This window comes from Phaenicophaeus curvirostris, chromosome 1, assembly GCF_032191515.1.
Source record: "Phaenicophaeus curvirostris isolate KB17595 chromosome 1, BPBGC_Pcur_1.0, whole genome shotgun sequence".
NCBI lineage: Eukaryota > Metazoa > Chordata > Aves > Cuculiformes > Cuculidae > Phaenicophaeus > Phaenicophaeus curvirostris.
Window position 1 is genome coordinate 89,817,384 of NC_091392.1, and position 10,262 is coordinate 89,827,645.

Genomic DNA, 10,262 nt, shown 5'->3' on the forward strand with positions numbered 1-10,262 from the left:
ATTGTTTTGCTGGACATGGTTTGGTAGTCAAATCCCTGCCCAGCTGCCTCAGGAGCTGTTTTTTCTACACTTGTCCATGTTTGGTTGCTTCTGTTATTAAATTCTACAGTGATAGACCCTGGAGAAATCCAAGAGGGTTTTTTATTTCTTTCCAGCTGTAAATGTGTGAATACTTTTATCAACAGACTGTCTCTGGAAATGTCACAGACAATGCGACTTTCTTTGCATGAAAGCATAAAAATGTCTCCCGAAGAATATTTTGTCTGCGTTGCTGGTACATGTTTGTGCAACTGGTATTGGGGCAATGACAAAGATCAAGCCCTTCCTCCAGTGAGTATCTGAGAATCCTCAAGAAGCGGGAAGGTGAAAATAGTGACAAAGCCACCAGGTCACACCTGTGAGAGGAGATTTTTCTTTGCCCATTTCTCAAGCCCAGAAAAAACACAGTGGGGGTTTTGTTTCTCGAAGCTGCAGCTTGGCGGCGGTGCCAGCAGGTCATATTTTACAATTGGGGCCGGGGCAGGGTATAAAACAGAGAACAAGTGTTTCGACAGCCCTGGCATTACAGTGAAAACCTACTCTGCTCCCTCCTTGTGGTGCCAACAGACTTCGAGCACACGGGTACCTTGCTCCTCACACCATTTACAGCTTTTTCTTTTTATTCCCTCCCGCTTTTCGTTGGGAGCAACTTACTTCTCTGTGGCGGCTTCTTCCTCCACCTCTCCCCCTGCCGCCCCACTCGGCATCCTCTCACCTCCACACAAAACCGCCACACACACGCACGCACGCACTCGCGGGCAGGCACAAAAGCTTTAAAAACCACCCTTTATGTCCCCCCACAGCTGCCCGCGCAGCCCCTGCTCCAGCGCTCGCCCAGCAAGGACGCGTATTCTTCAGCTCCCAAAGGCCCCCATTGCTGTCAATTAGTTACGGGACGCCACCGGGATTCAAGGCTGACAGCTCCGGCAAAGCAGGAGAAATGGGCTCAGTGGGGAGCGAGGGGGGCCTGCCCTCTTTCTTTCCCCCCCACGTCTTTCTCCTCACAAGAAATACCTTTCTCAGCAAGGCTTCTTAAGGGTCCCCCCATCATTCTGCTGCCCGCGCATGCACACGGAGACAGGCACGTACGAGGATGCGTGGTGCTGAGAGATGTGAAACATGCTGAGAAAGGGGCGCCAAGGAGAGTTAACCTGCCGAGAAAGGGGGTCATCAATATCTCTGCATGTTTCTTCCTCCCCCCTCCGTCTTAGTCTCTGGTTACAAATCCTCCCATCTCTCAGCTCCCGGGGACAAGCATAACATCTTATTTCTTCCCCCGCTTTCCCACCCAGACTGGCTTTTTGGAAGGGGAGGGATGGGACAAGGTTAACACATGACTCCGCAACAAGTGTGGGGTTCACACAGTGGCATTTTATCTGCTGCCACTGCTGCTGAGCATTCACAGCTCATCTCTCTGTGTGCAACCTGGAGTGTAACACAGCAAGCTCACGGAGAATGGGGGACTAACGCCGGGAGGGGGATGCTGACCCAGTGATTTCACGGCAAACGTCAGTGCTATGAGATTTAGGAAAGAAACAAAGGCTGTAATGGTTTGGGAGTGAGGGACCTCTTTAGACAGACCGTGGAAATAAGATATATTTCAAGAGAAGGCATTCCCACGCTTTCAGCCCTGATATTGCGTATAGAAGAAAATCCAGCCCAGGCACTTGCTTTGGTGATCTGAAATGGGATGTGTTTCATGTGAACCCTAACTTTGGCTCCTGTCATAAATGCCCATTAGAAATGGGACTCATTTACTCCTAACTTGATCTCTGTGTTTGTACTTTCCTAGACATTTGGATAGTATGGGGGCTTTCACGCCAGCTGTGCATTTGGCCCATCCAAACTCGTCTCTGTGGATCAAAGAGGGATAAATCCCCAGTATTTAGATTTTTTTTTTCTTTGTCTCTGCTGTAGGCTGTTTGTGTGTCCCTTGTCAAGTCACTTCATCAAGCGCCCACCCAAGCCTGAGCAGCTTCACTTACTGGCCCGTCATTTTTTCTCCAGCCTGGAGGCACAACTAAGTCAGGGTAACTGTATTTCACATGCCTTCTTGGACTCAAACGGTCCTTTCATCTGAAACACTTGAAGATAAGAGCAGCTGAGATTCAATTTCTTGGACCAAAATCCTCCCCTGAAATTTGGATCCTGACTGGACCCAACCCAGAAAATGAACAGTCTTTTGGTTTGGCTGCCTGGAGCCTCCAGCTCAAGCCCACACGGCAGAGTCTTGCACAAACAGCTCATCTCGAGAGACTTCTGCTTCCTGGAGAGATGAAATCTCTCAAAAACAGTGTAAGAAGAGATTTCAAGTCCCTAGGAAAAAAAATCCTCCACTCCCACCCACAGCTTGGCATTGACATGGAACCATGGACCCCTGCCTAATTCAAAATCAGATTTAGACAACAAGCTCTGGGCTATCACAGTGGGAATGAGAAACCTTTACTCAGAGTGGAAAAACCCATGGACATCCATGAAGGCTGGTGGAGGATGCTGGGAGAGTTGTGCACAGCTTAAATTGGGTGTGTATTATTATTTTTACGCTGTGGGTGCTAGGAAGCAAACAAGGCAGCAAAAAGACTCAATATTACAAAGGGCAGATGTTGTAAAATAGTTCACAAGAGAGGCTGACAACCTTCCCAGACCACTGGAGGAATAAGCTGTCCAAGGAATGGCTTCCAAATGAAACAGCCTCCGTGCAGTTTCTGCATCTGGACAAAAGATAGGTTTACTTTGGATGTGCTATTAAAATTGCTGTCTGCGAGCCATAAGGTCATAGAGCTGAGGTCTGGCTGATGTCTGGTGAGAAAGCGTTCCTCTGGGTGTCCTCTCTCAGTGAGCAAATGCAGGCCTTGTAAAAGGAATAATATATTCACCATTTCGCTACAGAGCAGCGCTGCAATGAGTGTATGCACTGCAGTGAGTTCAAACCTACTTGTCCTGCAGCATGAAGTGTTCTTCACATAAGGAGAACCCTTAATAACAAAATGCCCTGGATCCTGAAAAAGGGATTTGTAATGGTCAAGGGGTTTTCAGATGATGGCACATGCTAAAGCCACTGATCAAGTCTCATATTATTTCCTTGTGCACAGCAAGGCAGAAGAAACCTGTTATCCCAATGGGCATCAGCTGTCCAGCCGTTTGGTAGATCAGCAAAAAAAAAAGAGAGTATTGCACTGGAAAAGATGAACTCCCTTTTTGCCCCTTTGATAAGATACTGGTCTATGTTACTGCTGTTTGTTGTGTTATATATTTTACAGATATATATTTTAAAGCTTCTCTTGAAAACAAACTGCACCAGAAAGGAAAAGTTGGAAAGGATCTGTGTTTGGTACCTGAATGTTGAAGCATATCGACTTCTGAGCAATGCACCTCAACTTGCCAAGCAAAAAGCAATGAGAGGGAGAATGAGAAGGGCTGAACTGGAAATGCCAAGGGATGTCTCATAAATAATGGAAATGCATTAGCTGCACAGAGGTGGAAGGGGGGGTGGGAGACGATGATGAAGTGGGGATGGTGAAGAGCAGCCAACAAGGAGAGCGGATCTCACACAGCGCTTGCTGGGGGGCCAGTAGGGTCACGTGTGTTCTCATTGGGCTGTAGAAAAGTTGACAAAGAATGTCAGGGCATGAAAAGTCAAAATAGCCACTTTAATTAACAACTCTTCATGGGGTGACACAAGAAGCCACCACCCTTCTACACACCTCCTTCACCACATGCCCCCTAGAGCACCTTGCACCTGAGCGGCCAAAACCAGCCTCTGGTGAGAGATTCTTGTCACCATGTCTAAGTGCATCACTGACAGGGTCAAGAAATCCAGCTCACCACTTCGAGAAGGGAGTGGCTAACGAACTGACAGGGATTTCCTGCTGTAGACAGCATTGGGGAAAGAGTCAGGAAAAGCTACAAGTGATCTCTGGGACGAAATCCTCCTGAAGTAGCTTTATAGAACTGCTGGCTCTCTTCTGTCTTTCATGCTGATGCAGAAACATGAGTTTCTCAGGCAGGGATGAAAGGAAAACATGTCTCATATCACATGAGACCCTTGAGACTGGGGGTAGGAGGATTTGAGGCAAGAAAGAAGATCTTTCTTTTCCTTTCCATTCCCATTAGCACTGAGCACTACACAGGAAGAAAGAGGGTTGATGTCCAAAAAGTCAACTGTTCTTCCCTCTTTTCCTGATGTGGATATAGGCCTTGGGCAAATATTCCACCAGTCGGCACTCCAGGGGGATGGAGCATCTCACTTGTCCTGCTTGGGCAGGTTCCAATTAGCTTTAGTTTGCATCAGGTAGAGGCAAAATCGGAGATGGCACTGAGCCTGTAAAGAAATGAAATCTTTCTGAAAGATTCATTTTAATCCAGCTTTTGAGAAAATTTTTGTGGTCTGCATTTGCAAGGCATTGGACTAGGCTGTTGTTGTTCTCCCTCCCAGGACACCCCATGAATTTGCTTCCTGGGCTCAGGAGGTAGGGAGTAAAGGTCTGTCTTGTCCTCTTCTCAAGACTTATAGCTCTGCATTAAAATACACAACCAAGGAGAGATAAATCCCTCAGTTTAGAAATGCAGTTTAGCAGGAAAGGTTGCCCAGACAGCTCATTTTCTGTATCTGAAGCGCCTGAGGAGTGACTTTACCTGGGAGACAGTTCAGTGATGAGGAGGCAGAATTAATAGAACAGGGTTCAGGTCTTGCCCTGCCACAGATGCCCTGGGTGAACTTTTGCAAATCACTTAGCTATCTACAGTATTTCATGTTCTCCAGCTGTTGCAACCAATACCCAAACAGTTGTAACCTCAGGCAGTTATAACCCCAGATGGTTGTGAGCATGGCAGAGTATCAATGCCTCAGCTTCCTTAGACTATACATGTTACAGGCTGTGATATTCCAGCAAGTAAGCAGAGGTGTGTGTGTAGCAGCAGAAGGACATAAAAGTGCCTCAGTACTGACAGAAGCTGAGAAAGGAAAGCAAAAATTCAGATACTAGCAACCGTTCTGTCAGTCACACATGATCTATCCATCCATTCCCCAGACAGTTGTAATTCAACAGCTTCATCAGCCAAACTTGTTATAAATAGATGGAGTTACCCCTACTCACACTAAAATTACAGAGAAGAGAATCAAACTCACTGAAAAGATGGGAACACAAGGCCAGACCATGTATGTGAACACTAGAAGTAGAGAAGTGTTTAAAGTCTGGGTGGGATCCACGTGCCATTCTCCATGAGTCCTGGGCTTAATAAATGCAGAGCAATACTGGGCTGCAGACCTTATAAACAAAAAAAGCTATAAAATGAAATAGCATGGGGATACAACATGGCTCTCCTTCCATTTTCAGACAAGGTGAACTTCTGCAGGATCCCTCTCTGATACAGATATCTGTTTGTTGCAGGGCTGGGCAGGAAGGTATTTTCACACTTTGTGAACGCAAGTCTTCATTAAAAACCTTTCCCCCTTTTGGTGTAGACTACCACAAAAAGTTAAAATCTGAGAAAGTATTGCTAACCAAAAATCAAGATTTTTTTCTTAGAAATAAACCTTTATCTTTTTCCCATATATAAACTACCGTGGCTAAGCACTCTTAGATCCAAGAGATTCATTTGTTGTTCCAAGTCTGCTGGTACAAAATGTGCTGGCCGGCTTGAAATCTCCTTCCTACCCTCACACCACTGATCAGCCTCAACTGCCAGGACACGCCCAGCCTGCCCTGACTTTCTCAGCAGCAAAGAAGGCAGCACAGTTTGTTTTATCCAACCTTTTACATTTGAGGACCAGCCCCTCCATGGCCAAATGCAGTCGTCAAGTCTCCTCCACAGTCTCTCCTTCTCCAACAGTCTGCATGCGGCCGTGTCTCCCATCACAAGGAGCATCCTGAGCCAGCAGGCAGCCCTCTATGGTGCAGGTGAGGGATGCAGGAACAGGTGCAGATGCCACAAGACATTTAACACTGCACAGCTCAATCTGGAAAGTTTTCAGTGGGATTGGGGAGTTGAAGTCTGGACAACCCGCCCTATGGTGTGCAATTTAAAACACACGATCTCTCCAGTTTGTCTGAGGAGCGATTTGATCTACAAGCACTTCAAGGGAGAGAGAGATTTCCAATATCAAAGGGCTCTTTAATCTAGTAGAAAAGGGCATTTATGAGAACCAGCTGCTGGCAGCTGAGGCTAGACAAATTCAGACTGAAAATCAAGGTGCACGTTTTCAACTGTGAAAGTAATTAATCCACAGGGCACATTACCTAGAAGGGCAGTGGTGGCTCAGTCGCTGGCAGGCCTGAAATCAAGACCAGATGTTTTCCTGGAAGAGATGATATCACCTAGCCAGGGACAGCAGGCTCAGGGCAAGAACCGTATGGGGCCAAGCTGGAGAGCGGTAGTGGCTGCCTCCGACTTTACAGCCATGTTCCCTGCAGGAATGTGGGGAGGGTGTGTGTGTGTGTATACATGTGCGTATATGTGTAGCTTCACACGTACAGCCCCAGTTCACGCAGACCAGAGTGTTCCCAGCCAAAGGTTTTGTCTGCACACTCTATTTATTTACCCGTTTCAGTCTTAAGGCGCTGCACAAGCACACAGCCTGAGCTCAGGGGCCAAAATCTCCACAGCATCCCCAGTGCCGGCCCTGGCAATAGGATTGCAGTGCAGGGAGAGTGGCTGGACACCAGCTCCCATGGCTGAGAGGGATGTCCGCTGTGTCCTGCCTTCCTGCTGCAGCCCCTGAGAGTCCCTTTCTTTGGGCCGTCGTCGCCTCGCAGCCCCTTGAGTGTCGCCTGGAGCCTCCATTGAGAACCAGTGGATTGGGTAAAATCCCATATTCACCCCTCCTTCCCTGCCCCCAGCCTTCGGCTGAGCTGCAGCCCAGACCTCAAAAAAAAACAGGAGAAGGAAAAAAAAAAAAGAAAAAAGAAAACCCTCTATGCCACCAACAACAGCAACAACAAGGCCTCGGGCCCTATAATTGATAGCTGCAGCAGAGGGACTCTGCATCCCTCGCCCCCAGCCCCCTTCCCACCCAAGCCCCTGCTGTTGCTGCATCCATCCTCCTCCTCCTCCCCAGTGTCTCTTGGGTTTTGGTTAACAAGTGTGTGCTGTTACAATCGCGGTCCCTCCCTCCATCCTGCTTATTCCTTTTCTTATAGCAGTAAGAGCTTTTTTTTTTTTTTTTCAGTGGGGAATGTGCGTGTAACTCATCTTTGTACAGGTTGGTGCCTCTCCATGTGGGCAGCTTGTGCTCCGGGTGCTGAGCAACACAATGTTGATGGGCTGGGGGGGAGAAGGGGAGGGCTGTGATTCAGAAGGGCCTCCTGAATCGACAGGGAATAATATGAAAGGGAAACTCTGGTGCACACAGGGTGACCCAGGTGGACAAAGTGCAGCAAGGCAGCTTAGTTAATGGGCTGCATTAAAATTAAACAGAGGCAGTGTTCATTTTCCAAGCGGCGCAGCGACTGCAGAAGGGCTTCACTGCCGCCACAGGAAGACAGCGGTGCAGTGTGAAACAAAACCAGGGAAAACCTTTCCCTCCCTCTCTGCCTGCTCCCCCATCCTCAGCAGGTGTAAACCAGGGCAGCCCCACTGTTTTCCCCGTGCCTGGGTTAACATAAGCCAGTTCCCAATGTCCCTTCCGCTACCACCAGGTTGTATTTCTGTAAAAGGGATGATGATCTTGTCAATGTTGCTGTAAATCTGAATTTTTCATATGTGGTCACAGCTCTCAGAGAGGTGACAGCCACTTACCAGCTGGCCACCAGAATGAAGAAGGACCCGGGCAGTCTGCAAGACCAAGTCAGGCTTTAAAGAGGACGATGATAACAACACGTATCCATCCCCACTCCCACCCCTGTCAGAAGGAGGATTTATACTCCTTCTTACAAAGGACTTAAGTAGTCATTTAGACTCTGCTTCAGCAAAGCACCTGCTTAATTACTTGCTTTACTTCACTGCAACTGGAGTGTATGGTTAAGAGCATGCTTAGAGGCACTGCTGGGTAGGAATAAACTTAATCACATGCTTATGCTTAAAGAGCTGCTTAAACGACTTGCTAAATCAGGGCCTTGCACCTGAAGAAAGTGAACGGAAGAACTTGCTAGAGCAGAAGAGTGGCTTTTGGAACAATGAAGTGTTTTAGGGAATTATTAATGATTCTGCATTTGACGGAGATGCATCAAAATCCTTATTACTAGGTGGCAGAAGATGGAACAATCAGTCAATGAAGAAGAGCTACATGGTGATGTATTACATACCTTACTGTTACAACTATGCCCTAATACCTTTTACTGGCAAGAAATACGTAAACTTTCATGCATTTTTTTATTTTTCTTTATAATGAAGAGGATGTGAAATGTAGGTCTTTGGTCAAAAAAGGCCTGGTAATGTTTCATGTCCATTCTGCACAAATCTAAATTGCAAACCAAGCAGATCCAGGCCCTGTGAGCAAATTTATACCTCTTTACGTAAAAAGTAATCAGGCCATATAAGCAGGTGCTGGACTGATAGCACCAAACCCTTATGTGATCTGCTACAGGAAGACTCCCAAAATAGCCTGACTGCCTTGTTTGGCACTGCAAGGTGTAATTGCCCAGCCCTTTCTGGTGTTCCTGCTAGGGAGGTGTCAACAGTGAAGGCAGTGGCAGTGCCCATTAGCGCTGCCCTACAAGGTGCATCAGCACCAAGGAAGAAGTTCAGGCTCCTCTCTCCATGCCTGTCCTCTTGCATGCCTGTTGTGACTGTCACCAAAAGGCACTGTCCAGGTTGCAGCTCCTGTCATGGGGATGCTTGCTCCAAGCAGAGTCTGGAAGACACAGATGTTACTTTTCTTCACTCCTCTTTAATCGCTAAGGTCTGGACTTGACTTAGGAGACATAATAAATGCCTATGATGATGGACTTACAGAAATCATCTATGCAGAAAACATAAATTACTGCATATTTTCTACTTTTAGTATAAGTAACTCTTATTCTCTTTCTCTCAGCTTGGCTTCACAGTTCTTTATTTCAGGGGCAAATAATTATCACAAATAAGCAGAAAGAGATCTCATATTTATATGGCATGCAGGTAACCCTGGGATGAAAGCTAGCAGCTTTCCTCAAGCTTGCCCCACGTTTCAGGGAGGATTGTCATGGCAGCCCTTTCTGAAGACATCCATTTCAGAACCCATACATTTTATAGAAATGTAATTACTTGCAGTCCAGAAAAGATAAAAGGTGAGCTACAAACATTGTCCTCCCTCAGGTCGTGGACCAAGGCTTGAAACATACCTGTCTCACTGACATGCAAGCACCCCAAGCAATCTGGTTTAACCGATGTATTTATCGAAGAAATGTTGCACCTAAATCAAAAGTATTAGCAGCTCTCAAGAATTCTGTTGCACCTGAATTTGCAAATATCTGTCTCTCCCGTCTCTTGGGGTTGGATAGAGATATGGAACAGGGTTGAACACGAAACTACACTCTCATGCACCTGCAGCAACCTACAGGCATGATCCCAGCTGGACCAATGACACGTTGGGTCTCTGGGACAGCAGAGCTGCAGGAAATCTTGCAAAACTTGCTTACTGCAGTGTGACCCTGTAAGTTGAGGATAGGTTACTGTGGGTTGAGTGGATGATTTGGTGGCAGAAATAACACGGGGTATGCCAGGAGCTGGAGAGGCTCAAGAGGTGGCAGGAGATGATCCTGTGACAAGGGCTGCATCCCACCTCTGGTTCCTTCTGATGCAAAACCTGGTACTCCTGGAAAGGAGGATGATGTGAAGCTAAGTGTGTGGCACTGCAAAAAAAAAATCACTAATGGGGCTGAAAGTGTCTGTACGACTCTCTGGCATAGGTCTAATTATAAAGCAAGAGCAACAAGTACCTGCAGCTGGAAGCCAGTGTACACACCTGTTGCTCTCCTTTCTTTCTCATGTACATGGGCTTGTTATCTCTTTCCTCCCTCAGATCATCCTAAAGTGAAATCCTTCTCTTTAGCACATCAAGGACCTCATGTCTGCCCATCTTCTGAGCCCCTGCTAGCCCTGCATCTGTCCCCATGCCCCTCCACCCTGCCCATCGCCCACATCCTGAGCATGAAAGCCAGCCAGATTAATCTGGTACAGAGCACATTGTGTGTGAGTCATGACAAGCTCACTAAGGCGTGCAGTGCTGATAAAAGGCAGCTCTGATGGGCTCTGTCAGGGATCCTGGAGAAACAGCGTGGAAAAAATCTGTTAACCCACATCCCAGG

The 10,262-nt window shown here is 47.1% G+C and overlaps 1 protein-coding gene across 1 annotated transcript in view; it reads right to left on the bottom strand.

Annotated features, from left to right (window-relative positions):
- Positions 1 to 9,936, bottom strand: part of LOC138726254 (apovitellenin-1) — a 187,945-nt gene extending 178,009 nt beyond the window's left edge. Inside the window, exon 1 of the mRNA XM_069867862.1 lies at positions 9,920 to 9,936. The gene's annotated coding sequence lies outside the window, so the exon portion shown is untranslated. The remainder of the gene's footprint in view (positions 1 to 9,919) is intronic.
- Positions 9,937 to 10,262: the final 326 nt, after the last annotated feature.